The 15,630-nt window shown below is 41.9% G+C and overlaps 1 protein-coding gene across 2 annotated transcripts in view; it reads left to right on the top strand.

The window, feature by feature from the left end:
• Nucleotides 1-6,215: 6,215 nt before the first annotated feature.
• The window catches only part of gli3 (GLI family zinc finger 3), a 104,251-nt gene continuing 94,836 nt past the window's right edge, over nt 6,216-15,630 (top strand). For both annotated transcript variants that reach the window (XM_037757251.1, XM_037757252.1), the window contains exon 1: nt 6,216-6,628. The gene's annotated coding sequence lies outside the window, so the exon portion shown is untranslated. The remainder of the gene's footprint in view (nt 6,629-15,630) is intronic.

Raw genomic sequence — 15,630 nt, 5'->3', positions numbered from 1 at the left:
GAATCCACATGAAATCCCCGCGGGATGTTATCACGGGGAAATTGCTTAAATAGCCCAAGTGGATATAGTTTGGCGTTTATTATTTCTGACGGATTCAAAATAACTGCAAATATCCTTTTCTGATTATTGGGGGCTGAGAGTCTTATCAGTCATTCACACTAATGGGCCCACTCAAGCCACCCGATACCTCCGGCAGGGGGGAGAGGAGGAGAGGGGGATGATGGGAGCAGAGGAGGGGAGGATGATGTGTTTAGTGTCCTCAATGTACAAGTGTGTACAGGTAGTGAGAAAAGGAAAAGAGAGGAGGAACATGAACAGAGAAGGGAAAGATGTAGAGGGAGGCTTTTTGAACATAGCTTAAGGATGGATAACAGAGGACTAGAGGTCACCGAAGCTCTCCTTTGTGGTGTGTTTGGTCGCTGGCAAACAGATCCAGTGTCAGGTGGCTGTACTCATTTGTTGGTTGACACACTTGCACTTGTAGTCCTGAGATTAAGAGCAAGCAAACACTTTGAGTAAGTCCTATCAGGCCTTTATTAGATATAGAGACATGGGAAGTAAAAAGACGGGACAACAAGCAGTTCTCATGGTCTTATATGAGTTCAAGGTCAATTTTAAGATTCTTTTAATCACCTATAAAGCACTCCGCATGGCCTCGCTCCTGCTTAATCCCTTACTCCACCAAGCATCCACGGTCATCCACCCAAAACCTGTTGGCCATACTGCTCTTTTTCTGTCCTAGCACCAAGACTTTGGAACAATCTCGCCCCCCCACGTTAGATCTGCTGTTGACTGTTTCAAAAAACATCTAAAGTAACCCACTTCTTTAAGCTGTCTTTATGTTTTCTGTGTTCTTGAGTGCATTGTACTGTATGCATTTTTGATTCTTGTTTTGTAAAGGACGTTATAACCTGTGTTTTAAAAGGTGTTATATAAATAATGTTTTACTTACTTATATTTGCAGTGATAGCAGTGGTAGCCTATTGTTGGTGTCATTTCAGTGATTTTGTATGTTTCGAATTTACTAAAGGAATGTTCCTTTATGGGTTGAGAAATTATCCTACAAAACCATTTTAAAAAAACCATTGAATTGTCTGAAAATGAAAAAGAAACATTGACATTTTGGAGATTCGTGGTTTTCAGCGGCTACTGGGAAAAGTCCATCCAGAGCCGATCCCAGCTGACATTAGGCGAAGGCGAAGTTACACCCTGGACAGATCGCCAGACTGAGATCAGAAAGCGTTAAAGTAAATTGTTACAGCATTTTATTACAACCATGTTGGACTTCTTGAGTATGACATTTCTGTATGTGTGAATGCAGAAATAACATTTTGATTTACATCTTTAAAGGGCCAATTCACCCAAAATACAGAAAAATCCTCATTCACCCTTAGAGGTATGAAGCCGTGATACTTCAAGTACATTTTCCTGCTATATTTAGATATACAAAGACTGTTACTTGCCATAAAGTATTTTGTGGTGCTGCTAAAAGACCTCAACACCAAACTGAAGACACTTCAAATATCCCTTTATCTTTTAAAACGCCGCCGTTGTGCAGCGAGAGACACAGGAGCCTCTGTCATTCCTCCGCTCATTCCAGCAGTCACATCTGTGCGGATATAATATGCTTATTCTGCCATATCCATTTCACAGTGACATCTGTCCAGCGGCGAAGAATTAAAGGCAAAAATCCAAATGCCTACACAACAATCTGCCAAGTATTGATTTACTGTTACTCGTGTAACATACGTGGACACACTGAGCACTACATATTATTTCAGTGAGATCACGGCTCAGACTGGAAACACGCTCTGTCAGTTAAAAAAAATAAGCAGAAGACGCAGAGCTTTTCTTTTTGTGCTGGAGAAGTGACAATATGTGAGCGTGTGTGTGTGTGTGTGTGCTTGTGATTTGTGTGTCTACCTTAGTGCGTACACCTCCCTGTCTGTAGATCTCAGGGTCTGGAACAAACAGTAGTTCCTTCTTAATTGGGGTGAGATCTGGGGCTTAAAGGGGGCCAAGAAGGGACCCGAACCCCCTTTTTCTCTCCTCCAGAATCGCTTTGGCTACAGAGGTGCTTTTGATGTGTGCTTTGGCTCTGCGAGCCTTACTTTGGAATATGTTCTTGGGAGACCATTGGTTACTTGCCTCCAGGCAGAATCTCAATCCCCAGGATCCTGGCCCTCTTTGATGAAATACTTTCGGGAGCCGCTAACCCTACTGATGCCCATGTGCACCCCCCCACCTCCCTCCTCTTCCCCCCTTTACCCCTCATGTCCTCCCCCCACCTCCACGTTCCTCGGATTCTCTTTGAGAGATTCATAACAAGGACTTTATCTCTGTGTAGTCCAGGCCAGATGAGCACCGCCTGACAAACTGACAGGAGAATTAGTCGTGTCTTACAGAGCACCTTTGACTGTCTCGGCCAGACTTCCTGTCGTCACGGACACATGCGTTTTCATCGTATTGACACTGATTTATATCACAGCTCATATTCTATCCCTGTGCATGTGTAGCATTGCTGTATTTGTGTTTTTTTTAACTCATAACCTCACATATTATATCTGGATTGTAATTCAAAAGATTAAAGATTCAATCATTCATTGCCACAAATTCGCAATTGATTAGGAATTTATTTTGGTGCGTTCAACAACAAAACATATAACACACAAAACAAAACATACTGCCACAATAACAATACATTAATCATACAATAAATACAAAAGTGCATAAAATGAGACGTTAAAGTGCATGTGCTTATTTATACATCAAATCAATCATCAAATATAAACATTTATGCTTTTATTTTGACGTTTTATGCATCTATATCTGTGGATTTATTGATGAATAAAGACACTATTTGAGTTGAAGCATTGTGATATTTAAGACTCATCATAGTCGCCCAATTTATTTTACATTCAAAATCCATCTTCATATTCTACACATTTGGGGGTTTATTGATGACAAAGATGTTGACAGTTGTGACAGAAGGCTCTGATTGATTAAGGCGGTAATTAGTCAATGCAGACTTTATTTGCATAATCAGCATCAGAAATGTGATTATAAAGCATCCTCAAAAATCCCTTTAAACTACAGACGTCTCTATTTGCCGCAGAAGATAATTGGATGTGAGTTTACAATCAGGATAAACACACTAACTGTGTCTGGATGGACTTGACCTCTCGGCCACACACACATTCAAATCCTGCTTAAACGATTAACCGGTGATTTTCCTCTCCAAACTCCCACCTCTTCATTGATTGGAACAGCACCCTAAAGACCTCTCTTACCACATAATTTCCCTGTATATTGATTATGTATATTGATTATGACCTAACCCTACAGGAGGGCTTCCCTCCGCTTTACAGCAGCGTTACAGTAGGTAGCACTCTGAAGGGGCTGAAGCCCAGGAGACGACTATTTTAGCTCTCATAAATCTACAGATTACAAACATGTGAGCTCCATAATGTACATTTTTAAAGTGGATGATTGAGGGAAAAGGCCTGTGCAAAAAAAACTGTATCAAAGCAGTAAAAAATGTCACTTATTCCTCAAAGATCATTTAATTACTAATAAGACAATTATGATTACAAAACAAATATCTGCCTGTTCACTATGAATCTCACTAGCGAATCCAAACAGTTGACTTATATTTCAGCAATGCAATTTAAAATATATATATTCAATGTGATGTGAATGTTTTTATGCAGATTGATGCTTTATTAGGGCTGTCACAATGTCAGATTTTCACTATGCACGATTATCATGACCAAAAGAATTCACAATAATGATATTATCATGATATCTATAGAAAAAAAATCAGCCAAATTCATCTTTAACTTTGTTTATTGTGCGTTTTGTCTAATTTTTGGCAAATTAATTACATTCAAAATACGAGTGTGGGGAGGTGAAGAGAGAGTTTGTTACCATGACTGTACAAAAAAAACAATTACAGTAATAGATAGTGAAAAGGCAACCAGATGAACTGATAAACAAACAATCCACAAGGCCTAACGACTGCCATCAATATATGTTATGTCACTGTCAGCTGAAACAAAATCACTTACAGGGAGCAGGGGGCCGAGATTTACACGATATTGTCATATGTGCATTATTAACATGATGTCAATATTTAAATTTTTTATATATAGCAGTTATTGTCAATACCGGTATATGTCAGATATGTCTTATACTGTACATTTAATTATAGAGATTTATGTAAATGTACACAGAACTGTCCTTTAAAAAGGTGCAGTTGTAGCAGATGAAATGATAATGTCATTTATAAAGTAGAGTCCTTGATAGAGTTATTCAGATACCGATACCAGTATCGGAAATGCGTCCGATACTGCCCTAAATTCTGTATCAGGTATCGGCGAGTACGTAGGTAAGCACCGATCCGATACCATAACTTACTAACCCAGAAAAAAATATATATTAATAATAACTAAATATTTTTTGAATCACGCTGGTATCGGATCGGTACTCTGTATCGGGCGATACCACAAATTCAGGTATCTGAATCGGTATCAGGAAGGAAAAAATGGTATCGGAACATTTCTAGTCCTCGATGTGGTCCATTATGTACACAGGTTCATTCAACCACTCAGAACTAAGTTACATAGACAGACAAGGAGAAAATAAACAGGAAATAATGCAAAAGATAATCAAAATTTAACTTTCTTGTCAGTGAAAACACATTTTTCTTTAATTTGCTAACTTGGATGAGTTGTAGAGTTGTGCTCCAGGCCTATGAGGAAGAGGAGGGTGGTAAACTGAGTTTAATGTGGGTTTATGCTCCTTAAATTTTAATATAAGGACTACACGATTAAAAAATGTTGGCTTAAAGAAGGAAAAGGGAAAGACAGTTAAAAACCGTTAGACCGTTAAAAAGTGGCAGTTTTAGCAGATGAAATCATATATTTTTATAAAATAGTCCATAATGTGGTCTATTACGTACCCATGTTCGTTCATGTACAGACAAGAAGAAAATAAACAGGAAAATAAAGCCAAAGATAATAAAAATGTAACTTTCTTGTCAGTGAAAACACATTTTCCTTTATTTTGCTAACTTGGATCAGTTGTAGAGTTGTATTACAAAGGCATTTAATTATAGGGATTTATGTAAATGTTCATGTATATGTACAACATATGTTTTGCTGTCCGTTAAAAAGTGGCAGTTTTAACAGGTGAAATGATATATTTTATAAAATAGAGTGATGTGGTCCATTACGTACCCAGGTTCATTCAACAACTCATAGCTAAGTTACATGGACACAAGGAGAAAATAAACAGGGAAAGATAATAAAAATCTAACTTATTTGTCTGTGAAAACACATTTTTCTTTAATTTCCTAACTTGGATCAGTTCATTCGTGAATGCTGAATGTAATGTCAAATATGTCTTGGACATTTAATTATAGGGATTTATGTAAATGTACAGAGGAACATATTTTTTGCTGTCCTTTAAAAAGTGGCAGTTTTAGCAGATGAAATCATATCTTTTATAAAATAGAGTCCTTGATGTGGTCCATTACGTACCCAGGTTCATTCAACCACTCAGGACTAAGTTACAAGGAGAAAATAAACAGGAAATAATGCCAAATTATCAAATATATAAATAATAATATCAAAATGTAACTTTCTTGTCAGTGAAAACACATTTTTCTTTAATGCCCTAACTTGTATCAGTTGTAGAGTTGTACTACAAAGGCATTTATTTATAGGGATTTATGTAAATTTAAAAAGTGGCAGTTTTAGCGGGTGAAATCATATCTTTTATAAAATAGAGTCCTTGATTTGGTCCATTACGTACCCAGGTTTATTCATCCACTCAGGACTAACTAACATGGACACACAAGAAGAAAATGAACAGGAAATAATACCAAAGATAAAAAAATATATAACATAACTTTCTTGTCTTCCGAAAACATATTTTTATTCAGTTCCTAACTTGGATGAGTTGTAGATTTGTGCTCCAGGCCTATGAAGAAGAGGAGGGTGGTAAACTGAGTTTAATGTGTTTTTTATGCTCCTTAAATTGTAATATAAGGACTAGAGGATTAAAAAATGTTCTCTCAAAGAAGGAAATAAAGAAAAGAAAATGGAAAGACAGGGGTACAGAAAGTAAAAAAGAGGAGGGAGTCAGTGAGTGAAGGAGGGAGCAACCCTAAAGGGAGGAGTCAGGAGAAGGAAGGAGCAGCTGGAGTCCTACACTCCTCTCTCTCTCTCTCTCTCCCTCTCTCTCTCTCTCTCTTCTCCTCGGGAAAAAGCGCACTAAATGTAATAACAACTCTCCACGCGCTTCTCCTCTCACGCTCATGTTGTTTTCAGGCTCATCTTTGGTCTGCTGTCGGCAGATATCCTCGGCAGGCTGATGGTGGTTGGACTCAGCAAACTGTGAGAAGGAGGAGAAAGACAAGCGAGAGGAAAAACTCTGGCTGCAACGCTTTGGAGTTGGACTTGCTGCTGCTGCGTAAAAAGAAAAAAAAGAAAAGAAGAAAAAAGTCCCACCAGGCAACTCCAGAGGCACATCTGCAAGTTAGAGAAGAGAAGAAGCTGAAGAAAGAAGATTTTTTTATTCCTGTGAAGATAAAAAAGAATTAAAAGAGGGGATCACCCAGAAAGAAGTAAGTCAAACTCATAAAATCTCACCAGAAATAGTCTTAAAGTTTGTTAAACATGAGAGGAGATGTTTCATATCATACAAGATAACATGCATGGAGTGGATTAAAAAGAAAAACACTTGTAGGCTTTTTAAAAACAACATTAATCGGTGTTGAAATCCCCAAAAAACAGCCCCTCAGTCTTGTGTTTCTTGGCCCTGGGTGTGTGTGATTTATGCTCTGTGAAATAAGTGTTGGTTGTTAGAAAACACACTTAACAAGTCTCACACAGACAGATGTGCCTTTTTCTTTCAAACTAAACTAGTCTGAAAAAGTTGCATAAAGTTTGTTATAGTGATGGATGTGTTGTAGTATAGATATACACGTGTGGTTCTGATGGGAACTGGAAGTTTTCTGCAGAAACTTTATTGGACTTTTGCCTAAAGAAACTTGCATGGGGGGAGGGTGGTTTGGGTGGTTTGGGTGGTGGTGGTGGGATGGGGGGGGGCATGCATATTTATGTGCATGTGTGATCATATTTCAGTGTCTGTTATTGATTCGGTTTATCCTGTTAGAGGCTGCAGACTCACTGAAACAGTTACACACACTGTTTTATTTTGTTAAATCCAACCAAGCCTGTCGCTGACCTTTGACCTTTAACATTTAGATATTTATTTTTTATTAACATCACTGTTTTTTTAATAGTATTTTCAAATCTTAAAGGCCTTTTTTTGATTAAATATTTGCACTGCAGATAAAAAAATCCTTATTAATAACTCATTTAGTAGCTGATATTTTTTAAAACAAGTGAAAATTGCAGTGTGTTTCCAGTATACTTTCATTTTATTTAACAAGTGTCAAAGAGTTGAAACATTTAGAAATTAGGATTAGGAAATCTTTCAATTTCAATTTGTCCAATTTGCATTAGAAAGTTTTTTTTTAATTATTATGTGCTTCACCTTAAAAAAAAAGAAGAAAAAAAAGAAGAAACGTGTGTAAGGAGACATCATGGCGTGTTTGAAGGCATGTGCTCAGAGAAATTTAAGCCCATTACAGTGGGAGTCTGTGGCCCTGCAGGGGTCCATGTGGGGCCCCCAAGCAAAATTAGAAATGCAGTAAAGTCACTGTAATTTAGTTTATTAGAATTCCTTGGATTTCTATTAAAGAAAATGTTGATACACTCTCTTTAACACAGTTTATTATACTCTTCTTACAGAGCTTTTCTATTTGGTTTTTACAGTAGAAAAGCATTTTATAATTGTAAGACCATATTTAATGTGTAATTGAGGCTCACTTCAGGAGAAAAGCATGTGTCAGCTTGTCATTTGGCACAATTAAAAATGGATAAGAACACTAATACAATCACCCTTCATTTAAAATTACTAAAAAAACAAACTCTCACATTGACTTGTGCAGGGTGGAAAGGAATCTCTCTTAACAGAAGTGTTTTTGGGGGTCCAGGACATGAAAACGTGTGAGCGCCCCCGAGCCTCCACATGTGCGGATATTTGTTTGAAAGTTTCCCTCCTGTCCTCGCCAGCTGTTCCACATTTTATCTGCTTGTCTGCTCTCGGGTTTCACACACAGACGACGAGGGTCCGAGGTGCTCAGCCATGCGGTGCAGCTCAAATCCTCCTTTCTTTTTTGACACTTGGCAAATTATTAACGCAGGTCTGGCTGCCTTGAGACGAACACACCGAATGAGATGTTTAACAGCACAAGTTCACACAGATAAAAATCTCCTTTTAGCTGTTTTTTTATGAGGCTCCTCCATCACTCATCTTGGCTGAGGATTTGGCTCGGAGCAGAGTTTTTTTTAGCTCTTGTCTAATAAAATAAAAAAGGGACTGTCACATAAACTGTCATTTAATATGTACCTTATTTTATTTATGATAACTAAATAACATTTCACAGGGAATGAATCACTGTCATGTCAATGATTCAGCTCAGTTAACAAGGAAAAGAATGAAGAGACGGATCAGGCCTCAGATTTTAACCTTAATCATTTATATTTACTTTATAAGAATCATTTGTAATTGTAATTTCCTTAAATCATATTATTTCTCCCCTATATGTTTTGCTTTTCATGGCATGTGACTTGTTAATTATTTTGAAATTAAACTGATGCTTAAAAACAGCATATAATTGCCTCTATATAATTATTAATTGAGGCCAAAAATTCGGATGGCATCTGATTTTATTTATATAAAATATTATATATGATACATTTACCACGAGCCTTAAATTAAATGTGATTTAAATCAAAAATAAAATTATAAAATTCAGTGATCGATTCATGAAAGAGAAATCTGTGACATTTTTGGGATTTAATATTCTATAGAATAACTTTAAACAAGTTACATTTTTGTTTTTACACATGTGGATGTCAAAATCCAGTATGTGATATATAATAAAACATATAAATCAGCTTCATGGTATTTAAAAAACAATCACAATTAATCACAATTCACAATTTAATATTAAATATGTGTGAATATTATATGTGAATATTCAACATTGTTTTCTTGTGCTATTATATTTTACCTAAAGGTGGATGCTGATGTCAAACAGGTGCACCTTTACCAAAAAAGAAAAAAAGGGGGGACTTTGTCTCATTATGATGCAGCAGCAGTGATGAATGCAGCAGTGTTTAAGATGCTAATCTGCTGGAATGAGATGCACAACTCGGAGCCACTCGCTTACTGTAGCCAGCAGAGATGCATCATCGCCGCTCGCTGCTCCTTCAGCTCCACGCGTGAGGAGCAGGCGGCTATCGAGTCCGTCCGTCAGATAGCAGCCGCGTGCTGCTTTATCTCAACTTTAAGCACTCCTTTAAGTAAAATTATGCATAGCGAACGCCGGCCCTGTGGTGACCTGTGACCTGGCAGAATAAGGGCTGTCATGTTAATGCAGGGAGATGACGTGCTATTAGCTTTTGAGGTATGGCCCTCTCTTCTTTTTAAGGGCCTTGCATTCATGCAGCTTGTGTCCTCGGGCCTTTTACACCCTGCCTGCAGGAAGAATACCTGTTATCAGGTTTGTATGCAAGAGGCCCTAATGAGCTGTGTTGTTGTGCTAATGCTGCGACCCGGAGCCCTCAAAGAGGTGGCAAATGTTTAGTTAAAACGAGGGTTAATGTGAGGAAGTTGATTCTCCTTAAGATAATGAGGTTTATTCGTGGTGTTGTTTTGCAGGTTTTTCCACACAGAGGTGTAAATAATGACAGTTGTTCTAAGTTTCAAAACACACAGAAAGCACCTGACCAGAGGAAGTTTGGAGTAATTCCCTGCGTGATTTGATTAGCTGTTGCTTCCATTGCATGTAACTCGCGTAGTCGAGTAGATGGCCCCCAAAAGAAATCTCCCACTTTGATGATTTGGTACTTTGATATGTTGACATCAAATGAAACAGACACAGTGGGGGAAAGAAAGAGGACAAGTCAGACAGAGGTAGTGATTGAGGGAGAAAAAAAAAAGAGGCTGTGCATGTGAGCGGGTGGAAATGTGTGTGTGTGTGTGTGTGGTGTGGTTTGCGAGGAGGAGAGCTATGAAAAGTTGGGCTGAGACGGCAAACCTGAGAAGCGTCAAAACGTCTGGATGCATTTGCGTGCGAGCAGAGACAAGAAGGGGTCTTCGGGCTCGCAAGGGCTTCTCCTTGGCCTCCTAATCCCCAGGCCCAGCCATCCCTTCAGGGCATGCCTCAGATCTGGCTCTTCTGGCTCTCCGCGCGGACGACCCAGCTCCGCCAACAGATTTAATATGCTATGTGTTCCTGCTCCCCCGGCTCCCCCTCCACCTCAACCATCATTGTCCCAGAGCGGGACCCCCGCTCCCCGCTTCAAGGAGCCTGCTAAAGGCACCTTTCAAGCCGGGTGATGTCTTTGGATAAGGCGTGCGTATACGATGTGGGGGAAAGTGGCGATGAAGAGGGTGTGAGGGGAGATATCACGCTGTAATTTTAGATATGTATATTACACACATTCAGGAATCTTCAGGGGGTTTTTGCAAACAGCACATTCACTGCACTCACACTGCATGCATGTACATGCTGCTCATTCACCCTGCTCTTCTTCTCTGACTCATACACATGTTTAGATTTTATTTTGTCTCTTTTTCTCTCTCTTGTGGAAGCAACTTTTTTTTTTTTCATTTGTCTGAAAAAATAAGAAATGGGAGGAAAAAAAGTGGGAGCTCATGTTGCTTTAGCAGAGAGGGCTGGTTTGTTTTCCATGACTCTGGTCTGTTGGAAACTCCAACTGGACCTGACAATTAGTCTGGTCCACTGCTCTCCCAGAGCGAGGCACCGAAGACGCCGGCAATAAAAAAAAAAGAAAAAAAAAAAAAGAGTGAAAACAGTAAATGATTTGAATTTACGATCGATGAAGTTGTGTCTGACAGCTCAACATAAGCCCCGTTGTAGGTCATGGTAAATTTTATTGCAAATATGCCGGTTCTGAGTGTGCCAGCTCGGCGGCTGCGTTTTCTTTTCTCACACACTTGAGGAGAAACAGGACAGGTCGCGCCTGCATGTGGGCGCCGCTCGTCCCCTCCTCTGTTTGCTGTAGCCGCCGTAAAAAATGTCGTTTAAGTCTGCGGTGTGAAGTGTAACAGCAAGAGGTGAAGTGCTTCGGGTTTGGGGGCCCATTTGCTTGCGGGCTGCGTGTAAAGTTGAGCACAGTTTTCCTGGGGCCGGGGCTATTATTATTGCAGATGTGGCATTGTGTCAGCTTTGATGGGAGCCGGTTGTGGCATCCGTGAGGGGGTCTGCGCTTCGTCGGCCGGGGTGGTGAGTGGGGGGACAGATGAACTGGCCGCTTGCTGTGAACAATGATCTGTCACTTACCCCCTGCCTCTTGATGTGTGAAGCCATGAGTCAGGCTCTGTCTACTCCAACACACCACTATGTACACACTTTTTTTCTCCACCGAGTAAGAAAAGCTTATAATGTTAACTGTGCATTTTCCAAACAAAACTCCTGCCCTTAACACCAGTAATTAAGTTATGCATTGTCATGCAATAATGCGCACAATGTGCACCCCATGTGTTTGCAATCCCATGCTGCTTAGTTGTCTTTCAGTGGGAGTTATCCCGGAGCATTGCTGCATCCTGGAGTGGAGGTCAAGGAGGGGGCTATTGTTTGAATGTCAAATGTAAATCCCAAGGTTAATACCTGAAAGAAGCACATGCCCGGACATTCTCTCTCCTCTCCAAACATGTTTAGATGAGTACCTCTTCCCCCACTCTGCTCCTTCATTTCCGTCTACTGCGGACTTGGGGCAAGTTGGAAAAAGGAGAGGGGGGCAGGCATCCCGTATATATAAACCCCTCTAGTGTGTTCTTCTCAGCAATGAATGCTAACAGACCCCGGCTCTAATAATGCCTCATCTTAGAAAAACAAAAGGGGGAACTCTACTATCTGAGCAAATTTCTGCCCCAACCTGAAAGAGCCCTCCTTTGACAGCGCAGCATTTGAAGACTAATCGTTTTTTCTCATGCAAAGCACGCTGTTTTAAGAGCCCGGGCCACGGAAAGAGAGGGGGCTGTGTTTTAACAATACTCCGCAGGGAGTGAGGAACAGGGTTCGGGGAGGGGAGGTAGGGTTGAAGAGGGGGGGATTCCTCTCTCCTTTGCTCCTCAGACAAAGCCCAGTTCCTTTCAGGGTTGCATGGGGGGTAGGGTGCGTGGGGAAGAGGAGGGCGCATCCAAGAGTTTGAGTTCCTTGAAAGAGAGGGACTCCAGCCGTTTTTAATGACAGTTTGTCATCGTGGCTCCTCCAGCTTCCAGGGAGAATACAGCACTGGCCTTGCAGTGACAGGCCTGGAAAAGAAGTAGGCCCGAGAAAATTTATAGAGAAACAGAAATATTAACGTGTACATGGGGCCCTAAAACGGCTTTGGCTATTCCTGCCAGACTGGTGTTTTTATTAAGAGGGGTCGACATGCTTTGGAAATATATCTTATTCATGAAGAAGGCCAGGTTCCCAAAGAATTCATTATGTTCCCCCAGATGCGGCTTTTGCGGGTTGCAGCCGTCCCCTCGGAGGACGCGGAGCGTGGAGCGCGACATTGTAAAGCCTCCCTCAGTGGGCACGGGAGTGCGAAGGGTTCCATTTGTCAAAAGGTGCCGGAGTCTTTTTCCCTCCTCAACACTTTCCCGGCTCAGTCTCAAACTCATTGTCTGAGCAAAGGCAGGACATTAGTCACCGCAACGCCGCGGGAGCCTGCGGGGCTAAAGGACCAGCGCTCTGGAGCCCGCGCTAGGACGGAGGGGAGAGGGGAGGAATGGGAAGGGAGGGGAGGGAGAGAAGGTGAGAGAAGGGCAGGAAATGTGGGGTAGACGGAAAGTGAGGAAGAGTATGTGTGTGGGAGAGGGAGAAAGACCATGGGGGGGTTAGAGGGAGTGGAGTCTGTAGCTCTACCTCAGGGCTCAGTGTGTAAGCCCCTGTCTACCCCCCAAAGCTGCTTTCACAAAGAGATTTACAAGACAGGTCTCCGGTGTGCTTTGCTGCCCTGCATTATGAGTGAGTGAGTGTGTCAGTGTGTGTGTGTTGCTAAAATGGACCTTTTTATTTTTGTTTTTTTGCATCATCTATGCAAGAACACAAATTTACCAATCGAGGCAGGTCAGCCCCAGTGGAGGGGTGTGTATTCCCCCTGGTGTGTGTGTGTTTGTGTGTGCATTCATGTGTGAATGTATTTCACAGATTCACACATACAAGGGAGCCTGTTAGCTTTTGGAATTATTTATAAAGCCTGGCTTTTGTGTGGCGCTCTAAGTCCCTGTCTCCTCCCATTACTGCCTATGACTCTACCTGGGCTTCCTTCAGCCCCCTAACGCTCCCTCAGCCACCCTCCCAGCACAAGGAACCCAGTTTGGTGTTATACCTAAACCCTCTGCAGCTACTAGTTCCCCGAGAGAATCACTTTCTTTTCTCTCTCTCTGGCTAAAGATTTGCTCCTCTGGAAAAAAAAAAAAATGTAGAAAGTCATAATCTGTGGAGACAATCTGTACACTTCAGAGAAGTTATGCCGACCCATCCCATATGGCCTTGATTACCCCGTAATCCAGGAAAGTTTTTTTCCCCCCTTTTTCTTGCACGGACCGAACGGGGGTGAAGGTTTTAGTGTGTTTGAGATGGTTTATGCTAATGTTGCTTTTATTGAAACAAGCTGGGATGTGATTATAGTCCTGCTCGGTACATATGAGCAGCGAACTGCTCTAGTTTCCCCGCTTCCCTCTGGCGCAGAGATCAATGCAAACCAGCTAACGCAGGGTAATAAGCCATTAGTACACACATTGTTGGGGAGATTTACATACATCGACCGGCGAACTGATAAACTAGGTTCCGTGTCCTAGAGGTAAGAATGATTGTGTGTGTGAGTGATTAGCTGAATGAACGTGTGTGTGGTGATCTGCCAGTCGTGTGTGATAGGTGCCAGATTGCGTAGCTGGGAGCCAGGTTGTCTCTGCTTGTCAGGCGAGCAGGGTGGAGGAGGGGAGATGTGAGGATGATTACACTGTACACTGTTCCTCTGATCTGATTCATCACTAACTGTCTCTCCTGCAAAGGGTGAACTTATTATCCCTGTCTCAACTTCCACGGCGGAGCCAGCTGCTCTCCATGCTTCCCAATTAACCCCAGGCACCCGTCAAACGCTCCAATTAAGGCCTCCTCCTCCTCCTCTTCCTCCTCCGCGAATTTATGTGCCGGCCCGGCTCCGGTTGGGAAGCTCGAGCGTGCGGAGGGGAGTGAGTGAGTGAGCCGGCAAGCGTTGAGCGTGTTTGTTTAGGAGCTGTCCTAAGCAATGGTGTTCCAGCTCCCAGATTTATACGAGGCGGGGTTGCAAACAGCTGAAACGAGTAAATACACCCAGATGTTTGGCTTCCTCGCGATGAAGCCGGCGGGCCTGAGGGGGCTGACTGTCTAATGACAGTCTTGTTCCTCGCTCTTTATGCCGGGGATTTTCAGGGGGCCATTTTGTGACTGTGCTCTTTGGAGTTTACGGGAAGTTTTTTGTCAAACACCCGGCGAGGTTTATGGCATCTCGTTCCAGTGTTGTGTGGCGTGATATCGCCTCGGAGTTGCGTGACTCTTTTTCTCTGGGAGAGTGAGCGAGTTTCCTCCCAACTCTTTCAAAATCCAAAATATTCAGCAGCTGCGTGTTTCTGATGAGCAACAGCGTGTGTGTTGCTGTAGGTGGGGTAGAGGTTTCGCAGCACTGCCAAATCCTCTGAGACTTCCTGTGTGTGTGTGCGTGTGTGGAGCCTACAGTACGTGCCGGCGCAGAGGGATGGGGGGGCTCTGTGGCTGATATGAAAGTGAAGGGAGAGAGTTGTCTCCCGACGCTGCCGTTGGGAGAGCCGTCAGGGAGCTAGAAGTCTCCGGGACTCCCTCTGAGCTTCAGCTGTCTTTGATCTCACACCTCCGCTGCCGAATACTCCCCATACTACTATAGAACACACTCTCGCCTGCCGCCAAGCCTGCAACACAGACCCACCGTTCACATGGATGAGACTCTTATGCTCCACTTACAGACCTTGCACAAGGGCCAGTCAACCCATTCAGTGTGGAGGTTTCACATGAAAGCACTACTACTTACAGTATACAATGAGGAGGGAAGAAAACTTTTAAAACGGCAACTGCAAGAAGACGTAATGGAAATATTGGGCAGCAATCAATGACTTTTTACATTATCAGTTAATCTGTTTCCATTTCAAGCTGTTCTCCTACACCGTTCATAGCTATACCTATGAAAAATAATGCACTGTACTTCTTATATATCCCGCAAAATTAATTTGTATGTAATTCACATAATCGTGAACCAGGAAGTATAAATAACAACAAACGGTCGTGTCTAGAAGGTATCCCATGAGTTGGGAAACTCTGGCCAGATGAGGTTAGGCATTGACCTCGAATGGTTAAAGTTAGGATAGGTCGTCGGGCAATGAGTCTCGCAAGAGTTTTAGCAAGATTTTCCCAGATTTCCCAAAAAACACTGGTGTTCGTATCCCGCATGAAACCAGAAG

The sequence above is a fragment of the Sebastes umbrosus genome, chromosome 21 (genome assembly GCF_015220745.1).
Source record: "Sebastes umbrosus isolate fSebUmb1 chromosome 21, fSebUmb1.pri, whole genome shotgun sequence".
NCBI lineage: Eukaryota > Metazoa > Chordata > Actinopteri > Perciformes > Sebastidae > Sebastes > Sebastes umbrosus.
This window is presented reverse-complemented; position numbering and strand designations above follow the sequence as displayed.